This window comes from Budorcas taxicolor, chromosome 17 (genome assembly GCF_023091745.1).
Source record: "Budorcas taxicolor isolate Tak-1 chromosome 17, Takin1.1, whole genome shotgun sequence".
NCBI lineage: Eukaryota > Metazoa > Chordata > Mammalia > Artiodactyla > Bovidae > Budorcas > Budorcas taxicolor.
The window spans coordinates 45,540,087-45,563,470 of record NC_068926.1 but is presented as its reverse complement, the minus strand read 5'-3'; positions in this window follow the sequence as shown (position 1 = coordinate 45,563,470).

Here is a 23,384-nt window from a genome sequence, read left to right as displayed (position 1 = left end):
TGAAACTATGAGCCATGCTGTGTAGGGCCACCCAAGATGGATGGGTCATGGTGGAGAGTTCTGACAAAACATGGTCCTCTTTTCTTGCCTGAGAACCCCATGAACAGAACGAAAAGGCAAAAAGATATGATAACTTCCCAGGTTGGTAGGTGTCCAATATGTTACTGGAGAAGAGTGGAGAAATAACTCCAGAAAGAATGAAGAGATGGAGCCAAAGCAAGAACAACACCCAGTTGTGGCTATGACTGGTGATGGAAGTAAAGTCTGATGCTGTAAAGAACAATATTACATAGGAACCTGAAATGTTAGGTACATGAATCAAGGCAAATTGTAAGTGGTCAAACAGGTGATGGCAAGAGTGAACATTGACATTTTAGGAATCAGTGAACTAAAATAGACTGCTCTTCCAATTACCCTCTTACACGCGTGGGGAAAAGCTCAAGGACCTGGAGATTCTCAAAGATTTTCACCAATCTTCATTTCTCCTGACCTCACAGCAGAGTGGGGGAGATGCTGTGTTACAGAGCACCCAAATCATGGACAGCACTCATACAGGTAACAGGTTCAGTTACACTGGCCTAGATGCAGCATATAGGCGGCAATCATATCAACAGTACACATGTATGACACCCATATGCATCACCCACAGGTAACACACAGGCAGCATGAATACAGGTGACACCGGTATCGCTCAGGCAGCACTACACAAACCAAAGCATATAGATAACACGTGTGAATAGCCCGCAAAGAACTCATATAAGAACCACATATATTGGAGCGTGTGAAAATGTTAACACACAGAGCAGCAGGCACAGGTAACATGGAGGTGGCACACACAGGCTGTCTGTAGGCAAGACACAGAAATAGCATACAGCTGCAGCAGGTACACACAAGGACGGGATGCAAGAGACTCACCTGATGCCAGTGCACGCGGGGCATGCACAGACAGGGGCTGCTACTGCATGCAGGTAGCACAGAAGCCATGTGGACACAAGGAACGCAGGCAACACGCAGAAGCAGCCCACCCGCGTGAGTGCCCCTGTAGGCTGCGCACAGATGACAGGCAGTCAGTGCACCAGGTGAAAACGCTAAAAGAACTACAGTCCTGCGGTACCACAAGATATACACTCAGGCTGAGCGCACAGAACTGAGAAAGGAGGCACTGCATAAATAAAAGCGCAGCAAGGCTCTCAAAAGACATCAAAGTCAATTTCAGTTTTCTGGAACAAAATGCATTTTGTGGAACAGCTTTGCAATTAGCTTTCATTATCAACACCCAAATCCTTTTCACACCATCTCCATCAGTTCTTAATCATGGCTTCACATGGAGTGACACCTACCTCAGTTTTCATTAAAAGCTTATAATGTTCAAATACGTTTAGAGGGAAAAGGAACATCCTATTTAAGGATAATTACATATGCTTTATAGTCCATTTACTATACTTTATAGTGTGTATGAATGACCCAGCCCAGGTACCCGCCATGGGCCTTGCTTTGTTGCTGCAGGTGCTTGGTGGGCGCAGTAATGAGCACCCTCCTGACTGGGTTGTCAAGAATCCATCACACTACAAGAAAAGAAAACTACAGGTAAATATTCCCAATGAATTGAGATGCGAAAATTCTCAATAAAACATTAGCAAACCAAATGCAGCATCACTTTAAAAAGAACACTCAACATTATCAAGTGGGATTTGTCCCTGGGATGCAGTGGTGTTTCAACATATGCAAATTTTCCAATGTGATACATCATAATAACAGAATAAAAGAAAAAAAATCATTTGATAATAGAGCAGAAAAGGCATTTGACAGGATTCAACATCTGTTTGCGATTTAAAAAATTATTTAAAAATTAGTTACAGAAGGAAAGTACCTCAACATAATAAAGGCCATATATGACAGACCCACAGCCATCACACTCAGGAGTGAAAGGTTGAAAGCTTTTCCTGTGTGATCAGGAACAAGACAAAAGTGCCATTCTCACTATCTGTATTCCACTTTGTACTGAAAGTCCTAGTCAGAGCAATCAGGCAAGAAAAAGAAACAAAAGGTATCATCATTTGAAAGAAAGGAGTAAAATTATCTATATTTGCAGATGACATGATCTTCTAATCCTACAGACTCCTCCAAAAAGTTAACTCTAACAAATTCAATAAAGTTGCAAGATACAAAATTAACATAAAAAATTAGTAGTATTTCTGTACACTAGCAGATTATCAGAGAAATAAAGAAACAATTCCACTTGCAATAACAGCAAAAACAATAAAATACTTGGAAATAAATTTAACCAAGGAGACGAAAGACCTATACACTAAAAACCACAAAGCATTGACCTAATAAACCAAAGACACAAATAGATGGAAAGTTACCCCATTTTTTAATTAGAAGAATTAAATAATTGCTAAAATGTCCATACCACCCAAAGCCATCTATAGAGTCAATGAAATTTCTATCAAGATTCCAATGGCAATTTTTACAGAAGTAGAAAAAAATATTAAAATGCATATGGGACCACAAAAACCTCAAATAGCCAAAGCAATCCTGAAAAGAAGAACAAAGCTGGAGCCAAGAATACTCAATGGAGAATAGGTAGTCTGTTCAATAAGTAGTGCTGGGAACACTGGACTTTCACGTGTAAAAGGATGAAACTAGACCCATTTCTTACACTACTCACAAAAATTAACTCAAAATGAATAAAGACAAATATAAGAACTGAAATCATAAAACTAGAAGAAAACAAGGAACATGCTCCTTGATGTGGGTCTTGGCAATGAGTTTTTGAACATGACACCCAAAGCTGAAACAACAAAATCAAAAATAAACGAACGCAGCCACATCAAGTAAAAAAGCTTTGAACAGCAAAACAATCAACATAATAAAAAGGCAGCCAATGGAATGGGAGAAAATATTTGCGAACTCTTGTCCCAGTTAATCTAACATTTGGAGGTCATAGAGCAAATGTGAGATGAGACAGAAGTCTCCTAAAAGCTGAGTCTGGGCTTCCCTGGTAGCTCAGTGGTAAAGACTTTACCTGCCAATGCAGGAGACACAGGTTCAATCCCTGATCCAGGAAGATCCCACATGCCTCAGAGCAACTAAGCCCATGTACCCACAACTATTGAGTCAGTGCTCTAGAATCTGGGAGCCACAGCTACTGAAACTGACGTGCTACAGCTACTGAAGCCCATGTACCTAGAGCCCATACTCCACAGCAAGTGAGGCCAACTCAGTGAGCAGCCAGAGCCCCACAGCTAGAGAGCAGCCCCCTCACCACAAGCAGAGAAAAGCCCACGCAGCAACAAAAGCCCAGCACCACCAAAAGTAAATACATAAAATGATGCGTTAAAAAAGCACAGTCTAATCAAACAGGTAAGGGAGCTGCGCATTTGCACACCATACATGCACACACACAGGATACCGAAGTGAATCATTCCTTGTCAAAATGCATGACATAGGAAAGCTGGGACCCAAAATGCTGGGAAGAGATTGGCCAGTCCAGAGCCATGGCTTGTTGGGGAGGGAGTACAACTGGAGCAGGTAGAACTATCTGGAACTTGAAGGATGACGGGTATTTTGTCATGTTGCCAGGTCTGCATACACAACGACAGATCTGTATCATTGGTTCTTCTAATAACTGAACCTGCCTTTTTTTGATGAACCATCATCATACTATGAGGTCAGGTTATCTGGTTGCTCTCTTTGTTTTAAAATGGCTAAGTGACCCAAACCCAGCTAAATGAATCATTAAATCTCTTGCCAGAGACTGGCCGAAAGTGAACATGTAGCACTGGATGAACCAATGAGACTCAGTCCTGGAGTTTCCATTTAAATGGCTGAGAAAGAAGACGCTGAATTTCCTTAAAAGATGCAAATATTAGTGTGACACAGATCCAAGCAGCTATCTTGATATCACCTGGGGACAGCCAATGGCGTAATCAGATCTGCAGGATGGAAAAAAGGGGAAAAAAATCTTGATAATGTCATTTGAGTCTCTAGAGCGAGCATGCCTGAAGCCATTGCCTTGGATGTTTTTTGTTATATGAGCTACTTTCAGTTGTGTTTCTGCCACCTGAGATCGAATTTAAGAAAAATAAATCTGCCTGGTATTTTTCAATGCCATGTCGGAATCTGTTTGGGGATTGGGAGTCAGAAGGAAACTCTCATACTAAGAATAAAGTTTTTAAAACCAGCTCTGGATCAGCTATTAATCATTCTGCAAAGAAAGAGCCCTATATTCAAAAACAGATTTGGGAACTCAGGTCTGACCATAGGGAACTTCCTCTTTTTCTTTCTCTTCCAGATGATAATGTGTAACTTAGAGGCATTTATAAGCTAACAGGTTTATTAGCCTTAAACAGGAAGGTAGACACATAGTACTTCCCACCCCATCTGGGGAGTTTGTTCTGGGGAGCACACATTGAAAATAGGGCTTTACACACACACACACACACACACACACAGGTGAATTACAAGGATCTTGACTTGAGAATCTGATTTTATTGCTGAAAACAACCCACTTCCAGTTGCTCAGGAAGTACTGCATCCTCCGAGTTCTCTGCCTTGAGCACAGCAGCCTCTTCCTCTGCTCTTTCTGCCAGTGAGGGGCTCAGGAATCCCAGCACAGGGTAGAGAGGCAGGGTATATCTGTACTCAGAGTCCAGTGTGAAGAAACTCGATCCAGGAGCAGGGCTGGTGTGCGTGCAAAGAGCTGAGACCACAGGTGTCTGCTCCATGAGGAAGCTCATGTCCCTGAGACCCGGCTCCTGGGGAGCATAACCTGAGGACTCCATCAAGTGGACACTCCCAGGGTGCAGTGAGCATCGACCCAGCTACAGGCTCTGGAAGTACTGTGACTAAGCCCTGAGAGTGCTGAGATCTCTAGAGCAAAGCAGAGGAGCCAGGAGGAGCCAGCCTTCGTTCTTGATGAGTATTGACATTAAGCATTCACTGAGCCAACTAGTTTGGCTCCCACAGAGTAAAGACTCTGAATGCATGAAGCCCAGGGATTTGCAGAGCATCAGGTCATCAAGACCACAGGGGAGGGACAGGACCACTAACTTCAGCTGCTCTGCAGGCTTCTTCTGGAGCTGATGGAAAACAAGAATGATTTTAGGGTCAGCCAAACATCAAAGGACGGAAATGGTATGGACCTAACAGAAGCAGAAGATACTAAGAAGAGGTGGCAAGAATACACAAAAGAACTACACAAAAAAGATATTCAAGACCCAGATAATGATGATGGTGTGATCACTCACCTAGAGTCAGACATCCTGGAATGTGAAGTCAAGTGGAACTTAGGAAGCATCACTATGAACAAAGCTAGTGGAGGTGATGGAATTCCAGTTGAGCTATTTCAAATCCTAAAAGATGATGCTGTGAAAGTGCTGTGCTCAATATGCCAGCAAATTTGGAAAACTCAGCATGGCCACAAGACTGGAAAAGGTCAGGTTTCATTCCAATTCCAAAGAAAGGTAATGCCAAAGAATGCTCAGACTACACACAATTGCACTCATCTCACATGCTAGTAAAGTAATGCTCAAAATTCTCCAAGTTAGGCTTCAACAGTACGTGAACCATGAATTTCCAGATGTTCCAGCTGGATTTAGAAAAGACAGAGGAACCAGAGGTCAAATTTCCAACATCTGTTGGATCACTGAAAAAGTAAGAGAGTTCCAGAAAAACATCTATTTCTGCTTTATCAACTATGCCAAAGCCTTTGACTGTGTGGATCACAATAAACTGTGGAAACTTCTTAAAGAGATGGGAATACCAGACCACCTGAACTGCCTCTTGAGAAATCTGTATGCAGGTCAGGAAGCAACAGTTAAAACTGGACATGGAAACTAGTACAGCCACTATGGAGAACAGTGTGGAGATTCCTTTAAAAAGTGGAAATAGAACTGCCTTATGACCCAGCAATCCCACTGCTGGGCATACACACCAAGGAAACCAGAATTGAAAGAGACGTGTACCCCAATGTTCATCACAGCACTGTTTACAATAGCCAGGACGTGGAAGCAACCTAGATGTCCATCAGCAGATGAATGGATAAGAAAGCTGTGGTACATATACACAATGGAGTATTACTCAGCCATTAAAAAGAACACATTTGAATCAGTTCTAATGAGGTGGATGAAACTGGAGCCTATTCTACAGAGTGAAGTAATCCAGAAAGAAAAACACCAATACAGTATACTAACGCATATATATGGAATTGAGAAAGATGGCAACAATAACCCTGTATGCGAGACAGCAAAAGAGACACAGATGTATAGAACAGTCTTTTGGACTCTGTAGGAGAGGGAGAGGGTGGGATGATTTGGGAGGATGGCATTGAAACATGTATAATATCATATATGAAACGAATCGCCAGTCCAGGTTCAATGCATGATACTGGATGCTTGGGGCTGGTGCACTGGGACGACCCAGAGGGATGGTACGGGGAGGGAGGAGAGAGGGGGGCTCAAGATGGGGAACGTGTGTATACCTGCAGCGGATTCATGTTGATGTATGGCAAAACTAATACAATATTGTAAAGTATTTAACTTCCAATTAAAATAAATAAATTTATATTAAAAAATAATAAAGAATATAAGAAAGTAAAAAAATAAAATTAGGAACAAGACAAGGATGTTCACTGTCACTACTCTTATTCAACATGGTATTGGAAGGCCTCTAGTTAGGCAAAGAAAAGAAATAAAAAGCATCCATATTGGAATGGAAGAAGTAAAACTGTCACAATTTTCAGATGACATGATTTTGTATGTTGAAAACTCTGAAGATTTCACTTAAAAACTATAGAGATAATAAATACAGTAAAGCTGCAAGGTATAATATCAATACAAAAAAGTCTGTTGCAGACATAGAGAATGAACTGACCATTGTTGGCAGGAAGGATGGGGGAAAGGGATAGTTTTATTCAATTCACATAAAATTTAAAAACAGAAAAAAATTAACCCATGATGACAGAAATAAATGTAATGGTTATCTTTAATTCAGGGTTACCAGGGAGCATTTCAAGGAGCCGGTCACATTCTACATTGTGAATTGGCTTTGTGGATGTGTTCATGTTGTTCAAATACATCAAGCTACACATGTGTGAGCTGTCACTTCCCTGTATGTATATTTTATTTCTATTTTTAAAATGTTTAAAAAAAACTGGACATGGAACAACAGACTGGTTCAAAATAGAGAAAGGAGTACTTCAAGGCTGTATATTGTCGCCCTGCTTATTTAACTTTTATGCAGAGTACATCATGAGAAACGCTGGGCTTGATGAAGCACAAGCTGGAATCCAGATTGCCAGAAGAAATATCAAGAACCTCTGATATGCAGATGACACCACCCTTCTGGCAGAAAGTGAAGAACTCAACAGCCTCTTGATGAAAGAGAAAGAGGAGAGTGAAAAAGTTGGCTTCAAACTCAACATTCAGAAAACGAAGATCATGGCATCCAGTCCCATCACTTCATGGCAAATAGATGGGGAAACAGTGGAAAAAGTGAGAGACTTTATTTTGGGGGCTCCAAAATTACCACAGATGGTGACTGCAGCCATGAAATTAAAAGACACTTGCTTCCTGGAAGAAAAGCTATGACCAACCTAGATAGCATGTTAAAAAGCAGAGACATTACTTTGCCAACAAAGGTCTGTCTAGTCAAAGGTATGGTTTTTCCAGTAGTCATGTATGGATGTGAGAGTTGGACTATAAAGAAAGCTGAGCACCTAAGACTTGGTGCTTTTGAACTGTGGTGTTGGAGAAGACTCTTGAGAGTCCCTTGGACTGCAAGGAGATCAAAACAGTCCATCCTAAAGGACATCAGTCCAGAATATTCATTGTAAGGACTGATGCTGAAGCTGAAACTGCAATACTTTGTCCACCTGAGGCGAAGAACAGACTCATTTGAAAAGACCCTGATGCTGGGAAAGATCGAAGGCGGGAAGAGAAGGGGACAACAGAGGATGAGATGGTTGGATGGCATCACCAACTCGACAGACATGAGTTTGAGTAAACTCCAGGAGTTGGTGATGGACAGGGAGGCCTGGCGTGCTACAGTCCATGGGGTGGCAAAGAGTCAGACACAACTGAGTGACTGAACTGAACTGAACTGAAACATGTTGCATGGAGTTTTCATCTCCATCTGGAATTCAATATATCCTGTTCTGTCTAGAACCCATCCGTCCTTTGTGGTGAGGACAATTTTAGACTCTCACTTACCTTGACTAAAATTTTGAAATTGCAATGAAAGGGAAATGGAAAACAGAACTTACTGGCAAGATGCCTAATAAATTAGTTTGAGTAACAGCCAGCTTTGTGCCAAGTCAGAGTATGTCTGCAACCCAAACACATTTTCCCTTGTTCTACCCACAAACAAATGCAAAATTCTTCCATAGTTGGACTTGATGACTGTGAATTTGCCCCACTACCTTCCTATCTTCTATGTCTCCAGATACTTGGAAGATAATCCGTGTCAGGGTGAGTGGCCAGGTCAGAATGTCAGTGGTCTGTGTTTCTGGGGGGCCATGAGATCCCTTCTTGATCCCAACAGTGGGACCAAGCTTCCTGGTTGAAACCCAGGCTCTGCTGATCCAGAGCTGGGTGATGTTGGGCAAGTCAGTTCACTTCTTTGAAGCTCAGCTGCCTCATTTGTAAAATGGGGCTGATAAGAGTCCTTGCCACAAATGTCACTGTAAAAACTAAATATGCGCTTTATCATTCCTGGTAAATGATATGTACTCAATGAATGCTAGTGGGAGGATAACGGAGGAGGATAAAGAGTTTTCAGATGTATAGTGTTTAAAATAAGTAAGCCGAGCCTTAAGATCCCTATTGATCATTAGTGAGTTAAGGAACTCACTCATGCAACAAGAGATTACGGGGATGATTCAATAACATAATGCATGCAAAGTTCTTAACCCAGCCCAGTATGCAAACAATTAAACCGCAGCACCCAACAGATGTTAACTGCAAACATGATCATGGTGACAGTGAAAGTAATAATAATGATCGTGACGTGACGAAGTGATAGACGTGGAGGATGATGGATGAGAATAAGGAGGCTCTCTAACAGAGCACCTAAAGAAGCTGTATGTGTGACCCTGCTAATGACCACCAGGTATTGTGCTCAAAATTTGTCCTGTGTGCGTGCATACTAAGTCGTTTCAGTCAAGTCTGACTCTATGCGACCCCGTGGACTTCAGCCCACCAGGCTCCTCTGTCCATGGGATTCTCCAGGCCAGAATACTGGAGTGGGTTGCTATGCCCTCCTCCAGCGGATCTTCCTGACCCAGGGATCAAACCCACATCTCTTAAGTCTACCCTGCATTGGCAGGAGGGTTATTTACCACTAGTGCCACCTGGGAAGCCCCTGAAATTTGTGTACAAAGATATTCTCTGCAGCATTGAAGATAGCAAAACAGAACTGGTTCAAACACTCAATAGAAAGTAGAGACTGGGAGGATATTTCCCCAAAGTCACAGCTGCAGAACAAGCTACAGAGGCTAGATGAGCGTGTGTATCAAGAAAAAGTTCACAGATGGCAGAATGAGGAACATGGCAGCAGGATGGAGAAAGCAGTGAGTGGGCTTTGGAGCCAAATACCTGGTTCCTTTGCGGGGCCACTCCCGACCAGTTGTGCAGCCTCAGGGAACTAGCTAAATGCCTCTGCGCCTTCATGTTCTCATCATGGAAACTAGTAGAACTTCCTCATTAAGCTATCGTGAGGACTACATGAGACCTGTCCATATGTATGGAAAATAAGTCACGCAAGGCATGAAGCTAATCCCTACAATAATCTATTATTATTAACCAACTCCAATCCCCATTTCTTTTTCCTCTGTTACCAGCTTCTGAACTGTGAGATACCAACAAGACAGCGCATGAAATTTCAGAATCCTGATCCCATCTTAATGAAATACTCCTTGGGGGAGTTCAAGCTTTTGCCTTTGAAAATAGGTGCTTTTCAAACAGATCAGACTGTGCTGTCTTCATCAAGATTTTTACAGTGAGAAGTGAAATCTCCTAATTCCTATGAAAGACATGAAGCGTGAGCAAGAAAAAATTGGTTGTTTCAAGCTGCTGGAATTTCATGGGCTATTTGTTACTGCAGCACAATACAGCCTGGGATGCGCCTCCAGCTGTCGTGGCCCCATGTAATATTTCTTCCTGGTAGGATCCAGAATTGGCTGATTAAATTCCACCTTCCTGCTGAACATGAGCTCCTAAAAGAAATCAGGTAGCACCACAGAAGAAAATAAAGCACGCACACACATCTCTTCCACTCCCGAGAGTGGGAGCATGTGCAGTATTGTTTTTGCTCACTCAGTCCTGTATGAATCTTTTCGACCTCGTGAATTACAGCACACCAGGCTTGAAGAGGAACAAAAAAGCCTCCTGATGAAAGTGAAAGAGGAGAGTGAAAAAGTTGGCTTAAAGCTCAACATTCAGAAAACTAAGGTCATGGCATCTGGTCCCATCACTTCATGGGAAATAAATGGGGAAACAGTGGAAACAGTGGCAGACTTTATTTTGGGGGCTTTAAAATCACTGCAGATGGTGACTGCAGCCATGAAATTAAAAGACGCTTACTCCTTGGAAGGAAAGTTATGACCAACCTAGATAGCATATTCAAAAGCAGACATTACTTTGCCAACAAAGGTCCATCTAGTCAAGGCTATGGTTTTTCCAGTGGTCAGGTATGGATGTGAGAGTTGGACTGTGAAGAAAGCTGAGCGCTGAAGAATTGATGCTTTTGAACTGGGGTGTTGGAGAAGACTCTTGAGAGTCCCTTGGACTGCAAGGAGATCCAACCACTCCATTCTAAAGGAGATCAGTCCTGGGTGTTCACTGGAAGGACTGATGCTAAAGCTGCAACTCCAGTACTTTGGCCACCTGATGCAAAGAGCTGAGTCATTGGAAAAGACTCTGATGCTGGGAGGGGTTTGGGGCAGGAGGAGAAGGGGATGAACGAGGATGAGATGGCTGGATGGCATCACCAACTCGATGGACATGAGTTTGAGTGAACTCCGGGAGTTGGTGATGGACAGGGAGGCCTGGCACGCTGCGATTCATGGGGTTGCAAAGAGTCGCACAAGACTGAGCGACTGAACTTAACTGAGGCTTCCTTGTCCTTCACTATCTCCTGGAGTTTGCTCAAATTGATGTCCATTGAGTCAGTGATCCTTCGTCTCATCTTCTGTCACCCCCTTCTCTTATCCTCAATCATTCCCAGTATCAGGGTCTTTTCCAAAGAGTTGGCTCTTTGCATCAGGTGACCAAAGTACTGGAGCTTCAGCTTCAATCAGTCCTTCCAATGAATAGTCAGGGTTAATTTCCTTTAGGATTGATGGGTTTCACCTCCTTGCTGTCCAAGGGACTTCTCCAACACCACAGTTGGAAAACATCAATTCTTTGGTGCTCAGCCTTCTTTATGGCCCAACTCTCACATCCATGCATGACTACTGGAAAGACCATAGCAGGTACTCACCGGTGCTGTCCTCTCCTGACTGCCTCGTGGACACTCTAGAAGATGGGGGTGTATAGAAGGTGTCTAGAAGACACCTCTATCCACTGCACACTCGCTCACACTGGGCCTGGCATCTGAAGAACAGCCAGTGGAAGGTGTCCTCTGGTCTTTCCCACCAGCTTCAGGTGTTGTTGAGGGTCAGGGTAAGAGAAGGGAGGAAACCTGAAGGGAACCAGCCTCTCTGAGGGCCCGTCCCTATAGCATTATCTCCCTGTGTCCTGAGCCAGCCACCAGCTCCTTCCTAATTAGTATCACAGATAGAGAGAGCCCAGACACCTGCAGAATCAATGTACTTAGGCTCAGAGCCAATTCTAACCTATCAGAACTAAGGGCACAGCTTCTAAGCCGCTGATGAAATTAATTGAGGGAAAACTGACAGGAAGACAGATGGAAGCTGCAGGTTTGCTAGATCCTGGCCCAGCACGCTGTCGGCATGGACCTGCAGGCTTGGTATCCTCCAAGGGTCAGAGTGGTGATGTGAGCTGCCCAGCTCCAGCAAAGCGCCATCAGAAAGGGACAGAGTCCAGGGTGCCAGGTCTTATAGCAGCTCAAGAAAAACCAGATGCTAAAGTTGTCAACAAAGACGATACCACACGGGCTGGACTGAGCTGGTAGGTCACAGTCTTCTGACCTTGAATTACGGGCTGTGAGAAATGGGTGCCCCTCAGCATAGACCTGGGTGAGGTGAGTTCCACAAAGGCTCCTAGTTCAATTCAATTGAGTCCTCTGAGGTTAGTGGCGCTTGTGGGGTGGAGGAGAAGAGGAGAGCATATGCTCTAAAAACCCACGTCTCAGAGTGAGACCTGTGGGGGTCGCACTGAAGGACCCAGCAGAGCTGGCTGCAACTCCCAAGTATGGTGAACCAGGAAGGAAGTAACCTTGAGTCCAGATTCCACTGATCTTCCTGTGTTCTTCTCTGGGGATCCTAACCCAGATCGAAGCTCTTCAACTTTACTGGCTTCAGCCAGTCGCCCTGCCCTGGGGAGTTCCAGCATGTTCTGTGATCACTCATTTCCCTCCCAAGCTCAGCACCAATGTGATGTCTGTCATCCAGCGTTCCACCTGCCTGAGCTCCTGAGGCAGCTGTAGTCACCCAGCACCTGTGACAAACAGGCCCCATGGAGGTGATGAGGTAGGGGAGCCATTGGGAGCCCAAGGAGTGTAGCCACTGCTGGAAATGCTGACACTTTTCACAGACCTTGTTCAGAGGGAGAGATTTACTGAGGGGGACAGGGAGGGGACAGGGAGGCTGCTGGGGGCTCCATCAAGAAAATAAAAATCTGAATTTATGAAACAAACCTAAAAGCTGATTATCTACATTGCCACCTGTGAGAGCTTCCGTTTACAGAACATCTCCTTTGGGCATGTGTATTTGAGTTTGAAAACCAGGCTGCCACTGCTCAGAAATGAGCAAACTGCTGGGGCACTGGGTCCAGCTCTCATATCCAGCTGTGTGTGGACTCAATAAAGTTTTCAACCTTTCTTTTTTTTTTAAATTTCCCTGCTTTTAAGTCACCAGGCGTATTCTCCACCTAGCCATTTCCCTATCTGATCTCAGTGGACCCCAGATTAAGAGTCAGTCCTCAGCTGAAGTGGGGAAGGAGGTAAAAGGTCCTGGTCTTCATAACTCTGCCTGTCTTAGTTTTCAAAAGACTGTTAAAAAGCACTGTAATCCCTTTTTTGTCAGGAGTGCATCTATTGAAAAATGGAATATTCAGATTTTCAATAAAAGATATAACAATTTTAAGCAGTAAGATAACGCAAAATGACGAAGAGACAGTTTGTCTACGAACCAACATCCACTCTCCTCCTTCTTTCTTCCCAGGAGTTTCCACCTCTCTCTAGTGGCATCCTGTCCAGTAACCCCACCCCTATTCCCGCCATCTAGTTGCTCCTCGAAGTCCAAGGCCTCCCTCTTCCATCCTCCCAGAGGAGTAATGAAGACATTCACTCCAGGAAGACCAGTGGGGTGGGGGTAGGGTGTGTTTTACCTCCAATTTTTCATCAAAGGAATTATACCTGCCAGCTCAAAGCATAAAAACGAATCTGTTATCTTCTTGCACGGTGAGGACTGTGAAAACTAAAACTATTTAGAGAAAATCAGAAACAAGTAACAGGTCGCCAACGTCTGGTAGATGCTTTACAGCAAATGCCAGAATGCCAGGTATCAATTATACAGCCTAACCCTCCTGCAGGAAAGAGTTCTCACCTACTGGCCAGGACTCCTCAGGACTGACAAGAACAAAGCTAAACACACAAACCAAGAGGTCTTTGTCATAAATTGTCCAGTGAGGCTCTCTTTCCCATCCTGCCCTTCCTGGGGCAGGGGTGCCAAGAAGGACGTGAAGATGAAGGCACGCCTGCCGTACCCCACCCCACCCCACGCCACCCTATCCTAGCCAACCCTAGTCCCACCTACTCCATCCTATCCCATAGTAGTGGCGGTGTTTGCTGTCCTTTGATCCAAATACCTTGATCTCCAACTTGGAGAGATGCAACCCTTCTACTAGCATCCACGCAAAGGCACTCAGGAAGAAGTAGTGCAAGAGCATGGCCAGCACCTAGCTCCGAGCCTAGGATCAAAGGAATGCATAGAAAATAAGCTCTCTCAGGGTGTGAGTCATAGGTGCTTGCTGTTGTCTCAAAACGTCCCTGCACCGATTTTCTGCCAGGGGTGGGGGCGGCGTGTAGAGGTGAGACAACTTCTGGTCAGGTGACCTCATTTTCTTTCTGGGAAGTCCCCTCTTGCCGGTCTAGTGGAGCGATTTAGGTGGAGCACATGCCTCAGGAAGTTGCCAATCACTGCTCCAGGCCCCTCCCCCAACCAGACACAGTGATTGGTGATTGGTTCAGGAGAGGGCAGGGACTCAGGCCTGGCCAATCAGCATAATCATTTCCACCCCTGAAGCAGGATTGGCTGGCAGGGGCAGGGCACATGACCCTCCCAGTCCAATGAGGTGGGTTGTGAGGTGGGCAGAACTGCCAGGGAGTCAGTGAGTGAGACAGAGGCTTTGGGCCCAAGTGGGCGGGGCAGCAACCAACGGAGAGAAGAGACCTGTGTGGAGAAAGCACCACAGGCCAGCCAGGGCGCCAGCTCGCAGTAAGTGTGGTGTGCTCCTATTTAGTTCAGACCTGGGGGAGGGCGCTGATGTGGGGATGGGGGCAGGGGACACAGGGCACCACACCCGTGTCCACATGGGACCCAGAGAAGGGCACACCCTGGGAGGAGGACTAGATGTGGAAGGGAATGAGAAGGTAAGAAGAGGGAAGTGGAGGGGAAGGGGTGAAGGAAATCTTTTAAATGGAGAAAAATAAAAGAATTAAAGACAGAAATCTGGTACTCTACCAAATTTGGGGTGAAGGAAAGTACAGCATTCATTTCAGCGTCACGCAAGGAGACTGCTTGGCCTGCTCATGCGCCAAAAGACTGGAACTCCCTGATGGCTTTCAGGGAAGCGTTTTTAAAAGGCTAAGTGATGGAGAAGGTCTCAGGTAGGTGATCAGCTTGTAGACATCCTTCTGATTAGTTGGTGATGAGGTAAAGGTGATATTTTAGGAATCAACATCATCCCTTCCAGAACATCCTTTCCAGCTGGTCCAGGATCTAGTGCTTGTGGGTGGCATACAGTTAGCTTCTTTGACTTGGTGGCGGGCTTCAGTATCTGCAAAACAACTCAAGGGTTTGGCTCAGAATAGTATCAATAGCCCTTGAGGAGGAACTAAAGGTCCTTGACTTTGTTTTATGGCTAAACTGTTATTTTGTCTTACTTGTCTGTTTTCCTTTGGTTCTGCATTTTCTGACTTCTCTGATTAAATTTGCTCTTTGGAACTTGGGGAAAGCCTAGGGAACTAATGTTCTAATACAAACAAGAGAAAGGGACACAGGACAGGGGTTCTGTGCCCAGGAAGGCCCCACAGTGTCCTGCTCAGTTGCAAACACGGAGACAGCATGATTTCTGTCGGATACACCAAGTCCTATTCTTACAGTATTCACCAGTCTGCTAATTTTCAGGATAAAAAATGTGTACTTGATACCTTGGTTTCCTGTTTGGAGTCACAAAACTATTCCGTTTGGTCATTAAGTGCAGATATCAAATATACACAGTCCTTGTCTTTGTGGTCCCTGCACCAAGTGGCCCCATGCCTTCTACGTCCAGCTGCTCCTTCCCTGTGACTCTGCACTGGTTCCCTGTTCTCTTTGTTTTCTCCCTCCTCTGGATCACCTTTGGGAGATGTGACCACACTCTCCTGGACACAGTTGGGGGTGGGGATGCTGTGATCATGGTGTCCCCACCCTTAGCCAAGAGGTGAGCATGCACCCAGGCTGTCACTCGCTCACATAAGTCTTCGTGAAATGTTCGCTTTTTAGCATGGATAATTTCAATCCATTTTCAAATAAACCTTCCCTGGCAATGAAGAGTATGACTTGCTCCCACGAAGACACCCACAGACTGTCTAAATCTGGTGTCACCTCCATCAAGTGGTGACAGGTTTGGAGAAAAAGTTATATTTAATTGCAAGTGACTCCATGACTTTATTTTTTTAAACCTTGTGGATTGAACCACTTTACTTCCTCCCTCTCCCCCACACGCTCACAAAAACACTTCTTGCTGAACTTTTACCCCCCATCTGCCCACTCCCACCACCCAACAGACCCACCCACATCACAGAGAAAGACAGCTTGCTCTTTAGTTCTCAGTATGTAATGGCTCCAGAGGTGGAAACTGTGATCTGAGGTCATCCAGGCTCCCAGTCATGGTCACACAAGAACACAATGCCACCTGAGCATAGGTAAATGACATCAGACATGAGGGAACTGGAACATCCTACAGCCGCCAGCATGCCAGGAGCTGGAGGCAGGAATGTTCCAGAATAATGGCTACAGAACCTGATCTGAGAGTTGGTCTCCATACACTTTGTCAGTGCTGAGCCCTCAGCGGCACTCAGTGCATCCACCCTGGGCTGGCATTTCTAAGATGTTGATGCCCTGAGGGAGACATCCATGGAGAGCTTCTGACCTTCCTGTCTAGAGCATGGGCCCCCAGGGGTGGGCTCAATCAGGTGGCTGCAAGGGCAGCCCCCTGTGAGGCCCTGCCTGAGCCGTCAGGGCCTGTCTCTGCCCACCCAACCCCGCATCAGCCTGGGAAGCCCACAGCAGTTATGGTGATTCATAAACATCTCTCTGATGAGAGGTTCCACATGGGGCCTAGGCAGCTACTCCTCTTGGGGACCCTCGGGAGCTGTGAGCCCAAGAACAACGTCACCCAGATGGACCAGTTATTCCTCACGGGGACACAGACCCAGAACAAGCATTTGTGGGGAGAGCTGAGCCCAGGGAAAGCTGAGAACCAGACCCATCCCACCTACACTCGAGGACCCATTTCCTCCTGTGAGCTGACCTGACGGCCAGTGCCGGGGAGAGCCGTGCCCAGCCCCAGGGACACCCAGCACATGTGGGAGGTGACACAGTTCTGTGTGACCCTTGACACAAACCAGAGCTGCATCACTGGGTCACCCTTTCCAAGGCCACCTGTGGGAAGAGCTTCCTCACAGTACAGGGTGGGGTGTAAATTTGCCCATCCTCACTCATAAATTCCACCAGTGGCACTCCAGGGGTCTTCCCCAGCTCCCACCTCCATGCCCAGACAGGAAGGCAACTGAAAACAGCAGCTGTTAATTTCAGAAACCCTGGTGTGTGTGTGTATGTGTGTGTGTGTGTGTGTGTGCGTGTGTAGCAGAAAGAGTTAAACTTGCACTTTGGAGACAGTTTCCTGCCCCCTCTCATCTCCACCAACGACCCCCACAGGCTGCAGGGTGGGATACGGACAAGGTCAAGAAGAGGGTGGGGAGGCTTCTTCCACCATAGTCCACGTGAGGACTGTGGGCAGTCAAGACTTGGCTGTCACCCATCTCCCTGCCTCCCTAATGGAGCTCCAGTGGAGGGTGGCCTCCAGCACATCTTCTATGTCCCTCAACTCACGTGTGTCTTGCATTGGGCATACCCTGAACACTCATTTCAGCCCTCAGGTTCTACGTACCCTGGGTAGACAGTCCCCATTCTAGGACTCAATACCCACGATCAACCCAGGTACTGAGTGGGGTCTGGGCATCTGGAATAAGAAAACCCCACACCTCACCAACTAAGTGGAGCAGCACTTCTTAAAAAGGGAAGCCAGGATTGAACCCACTCACACGTGTATCATTTGGGGTGGGGGGAGGCGGGTTGGGACACTGAGGACCCACAGGCTCTGTGCTCGGACCTTCCTGACATCCCATTCACCCCAGGTTGCTTCTGGATCCTCAGTATGTGATCAGGGCACTCGAGGGCACCCCAGAGGCCCTGAACCATGGCCCCCATGCCCTCACCCCATCCAAATGCTTCCTGAATCCCCACCTCTCCCAGCCTCCAGGCCCACCAGCCAATCAAGACCCCTTTGGGCTTGACTCGGTCAGTTCTGTCTGTAGACAGATGCATCCTGACCACACGATGGCCCGAGAAGTGCTGACACACGTTTGTTCTCATCCTCAGAGGACAGCTGGGCCTCAGTCCCAGATGGACCCCAGCCTCCCGACCTGCCTTCCCTCCACGTGCAGCTGAGCACAGCTGGAGACACTGGGAGGGGGCTTGTGCAGGACACATCAGCACACCCACGGCCATCAGGACCGGGTCAGAGATGCCCACCAAGGACCCCATCTAGAGGCCCGGGGAAGGCAGAGTCGCACACCTGCAGGAAACTTGAGTTTTTCCCGCCATCACTGTTCCTGTGGAGTTCTGGGCCCAGGGACAGGTCTGGTGACAGAAGAGAATTAAATTCTAAATGTAGAGAATTAAATTCTAAATGTGATCCTCTGTGGTTCCAGACCCAAGTCTTCTGTCCTCACGGGTCCAGTGTGAGCCCCACCAGCCTCCTGATTCTCACATTCCCAGTTTATATTAAGCATGTAAACCTGCAAGGCAGGTGAGGGAAACATGCAAAGAGGACATTGCTTTGCTGCTTTCAGCAAAAACACAAAGGAAAAAACTTGTGAAGTTACACAGAGATCTGGAATTAGAACGGCTTCAAATTGAACAGAAAATGTTCTCACATCATCCCCGTGGCCCAGGTAACAGGAGTCAGGAAGGTCTCAGTGGACAATGCGCTGACATGAGCTATACACAACCCTAGGCCAGTTCCTGCATGTGGCATTTACAGCTGCAATGTCTCAGAGAGATGGGTCCCAGGGAAGGTGGAATGCAGGGCAGAAAACAGAAGCAGAAAGAGGGGGGAGTGTGTGAGAACAAGGGTGGCTAAGCCCTCCCGGGGCAGGACGGCCCAGGAAGAAGCCCATCCCTGAATGTGCTACAAAACCTTTCACTGTGGCCTCTGCCTGCCCCACCCTGTGCCAAAATAAACCCCCAGGCCGTCCTGAAGAAGCAAGACCTTTCATTTCACACACAAGTGGCAGCTCGTCCTGCTGCCCACATTGACTGGCCATTACATGTCTTGGTGATGCTGGGTCACTGTGATGTGTCCTGGGGACATAAGGAGGTGTCACTGTCATGCAGTGGGACATACGGGAAGAAGCTATTGTAATGGGGCCAGAGGACACCATGAGGGAAACTGCCAGGGGGACAGAAACCCTGAGGGCCCTCAGGACACTGAAGCTCCAAGAGATTAAATGTCCCTCCTGAGGGTACCCAGCGAATAGACAGAGCTGGGGTTTGAACACAGGCCAGATGCTCCAGGGCCCGCACCCTCCCACTCACGATATGGGGAGCTCATGGGCCAAGCAGCAGTTACTCAGAGTGGAAGGGACAGGATACAGAATCCAGAGGAGCCTGGGGGATGTTGGGATTCTTTGCACTGAGTGGGTGGGAAGAAGGATGGATGGAGCTGCTGCTTTGCAGGCTGTCTGTGCTGTCACCTGGATGGCTGCATGACTTCCCTACTTGGGTGTAAGGACAAGTCACTCTTCCAGCGTTCCCTGTGAGAATATGGGAGAACTGTACCCCCTTTTGTCACGTGGGGACACTGAGACCCAGAGAGGCAGGGATGTGTTTGGTGGGTAGGGGGGTGGGTCAGGGACAGAGGAGAAGGCAGGTGGAAAGGTCACAGAGCCTAGATATGAAACAACACTAAACACTGATTGCTATGTATCTTTAACTCAACTGTATTAAATAATATATAAAGTCAGCTCATCGGTCACACTGCCACATTTTAACTTCTCAGCAGCACACAGGCCTGTGATTGCCATTTTGGACAGCACAGCATAGATGGAGGCCCTGAAGAGTGTGAGCAGAGGAGGACCTGGTCTGACATTCAGGGTGAAGAGCCCCCCAGGCTGGTGCAAGGGGAGATGATTGCAGGGGTCTGAGTGGAAGTAGAAGTTGGTGGACCTTGTACAGGATCTAGACGAATGATGGTCCTGTGTGACACCTGCCATGTAGGGCAGGCAGGAAAGTGGCTGGACAATAAAGATGTTCTAAATGTATGAGGATTTTCTGGAAGACGGCATATGCAGTTCAGGGCTTTGACTTAACCAACTGGAAGAGTGGAGCTGTAAGTAACAGGTCCTGCCCAGGTCCCTTGGATGGAAAAGAATATGGGTGAGTGGACTTGCGATGAAATCACATCTCAGTCCTTGAACATCAGGCAGAGACTTGGCTGTGGAGGTCCATGGCTCAGGAGGAACAGAGTTTATCAGAAGGAAGGGTCATAGTAGGGAGCTGAACAGCCAGCATTCACAGTTTCAGGATGGATACCTGTGTTCTGGACACAGGAACATTCTGAGCCTCATGTTATCCATCTGCAAAATGGAGAGAATAATTCCTGACCCTTCTGCCCTAGTGAGAATTTTTTAGGGATAAAAGAAGGGATGGCACAGAAAGATTTGGAGACTTAACCAAGATAAGACATGAGATAACTCCAGGGTAAGATTATTATTATCTTCACTGGATGTAGTCAAATTTAGTTTTTTTATTTTAATGATTTTGATTTGAGAAAGAAGTATCAATTTATGAAGCATCTGTGACAGTAAATAGATCTCCGCAGTGAAGACTTTTCCTAATTACCTGTAGCCATCTGTGATTGATGAGCAGACAGTAAGGGTGGGAGGAATGTAAGAGCAGGCATCATTTAATCACATCTCCTTGTAAATAATTCAGGGGCTGGGGCCACTTCTGGGACTGGAGCAGTCATCTTTGCCTATCGTGGTACATATTTTCTGTCTCTACAGGAGACAAAGATGAAGCCAAAGAGCAGGAGCCAAGAGGGCACTAAGAGGTCGTGCTTCCAAGCCTCTGTCTCTGCAGCCTGAGCCACACCTCTCTGACCATCCCATAAGGACTAGGTCATCTTTCTAGACACTTGGGCCAATACAGACCTGGAATGCATTCCCTTCACCACCTTCTTGCCAAGCTGGGTGGATGCATTCAAAACATTTCATGGTCCTTGCTGTTATACAAATCTTGTCAAGCTAATTAGCTATGGGGGTAGGGTAGTTAGGTAGTTTTTTGTTTGCAAAAGTAGGCAAACAAAATAACTATATATTATGCTTGACTGATGCTAAAGCCGAAACTCCAATACTTTGGCCACCTCATGCGAAGAGTTGATTCATTGGAAAAGACCCTGATGCTAGGAGGGATTAGGGGCAGGAGGAGAAGGGGACGACAGGATGAGATGGCTGGATGGCATCACTGACTCGATGGACGTGAGTTTGAGTGAACTCCAGGAGTTGGTGATGGACAGGGAGGCCTGGCGTGCTGCGATTCATGGGGTCGCAAAGAGTTGGACACGACTGAGTGACTGAACTGAACTGAACTGATACTTGGCCCAAGGCTAACTTTCTAATTAAAGTAGACTTGAGTTGGATCATCAAACAAAAGTAAATAAATGATCAATAAACTTATGTGCATATACGTTCAGAGAGGAACAGCAGGAGGTAAGATGAGACCCAGCAGAGCAATTGCCAGCCATTAAATGAGCACAGGGTGCAGGTCCCAGAAGTAGCGAGGAGGCAGGGAGTGAAGCCAGAAGTGGGGAGTGAAGAGGGGAAATGGGTCTTGAGTCTTCTGGAAGGTAGTTGTGTGTTTGTTTAAGAAATTCTCTCTGCCTGTCACTGGGAGCTAATGTTTTCTTCTCTTTCTTTTCCTCCCTATGATAAATGTCTGCCCTGAATCAGAGCACAGATCGCAGGTCATAGTGGCTCCGTCGGGGTACATTTTAGGTCTAGTGTGCTGTCCTCTAGGGCCTGGCTGTGAGATGGCACCAAAGAGAGAAAATCTGCCCAGATGTGGATAGATCCCTGACCTCACGCAAGTTGTCTCCTGGTAAACAAGAACAAGTCATCCGAAGCCTGTGTGACACAAGGTTTCCCAAGGTGTCAAGGACTCAAGGACACAAGGTAACCTTCAGTCACTCCTCCCCCAGAATCCTTTCTATCCTCCCATCTCTCTCTCTAATTCCTGGCATTCACCTGTCGACTTCACCCTTCTGTTTCCTCCTCATTTCACCAGATGGAATCTTTTTTTTTTTTTTAATTTTAGGGGTTTTTTTAATATTTATTTATTTGGCTGCACCAGGTCTTAGTTGTAGTACACAGGGTCTTTAGCTGCTGCAAGCAAACTCTTAGTTAGCATCTGGGATCAGGTTCCCTGACCAAGGATTGAACCCAGTCCCCCTGCCTTGGGAGCATGGACAGAGTCTTAGCCACTGGACCACTAGGCAAGTCCCTAGATGAAATCTTTGTTCGCAGCTCCGTTGAAGACCGAGTAGTTTCTCAAGCCAAGTTGGGCATCGGCCCTATCCATGGTGCTGAAATCTGCGAGGAGACCTGGATGGAGAACGGTGTTTCTGTTCCATGGTGAACACATGAGAGAGGATTCAGTGGTGGAACTAAATGTTATTTTAGTATTTCCCTCATGCCTTAAATCCAACAGGTAACAGCTTGAAAACACATAATTGAGAGAAGATTTTCTGTCTAAAACGATGCTTCTAAGCTGAAGCCTGGGAAGACAGTGATTTTATCCTGAATATCCACAGAAAATAAAGATTCTGAGACATAATACATCTCTAAATCCATTCAGATGTCTGAAGACAGTAAGACAGATGACAGTGGAAAGGATGCTAAGGGCTTATCAATCAACTCAGCAAGTGTTGACCAAATCTCCTCTGATCAACCACTGTGCTGGGCATTTGAGTGCTTATAAAGAGATATAAGGAGTGGTTTTAAATCTGGAGAGTTCTAAATCTATAAGGAGTCAACATTAGATGTAAGGATATAAAAGATAAGGGGCTTTTGACAACTGGCAGTCAAGTGAGCTGGCCTGCTGCATCAGGACCACAGGGTGGTGGGGACTCACCGCCAAATCCATCCTCCTTGTGAGCATTTCTCCACTCACAGCCATGGACAGGGACTAGGGACCAGGGACCTGGACCCAGCAACACCTTTCTCAGATGTCCTGGGCAAGAGGAGAGGATGGATTCCCACTCCCCATGCTGAGCCAGTTCCAGGCACTGCAATGCATTTCCATCCAAATCTGACCACAGGCCAGCCTCAGCCGATGCAAACATGTCAAGAAGTTTTCACCGTCATCTTCAGTCAGTATCACCACCTTTGTGCATGCATGAAGAAAGGTTTTATGTTTGCTTATTTGTTTTCCCTTCTTTTTCCCCTCACTGTACCATAGCAAAGGAGCATCCAGCAATGAGACAAATAAAAACATGGTAATATTTTAAATAAAAGATGAAGGACTTCCCTGGTGGTCCAGTGGTTAAGACACCACACTTCCACTGCAGGGGGCATGAGTTTGATCCCTGGTCAGGGAACTAAGATCCCACATGCTGCATGGCCCAGCCAAAAAGCAAAGTGAGTTTCCCTGGTGA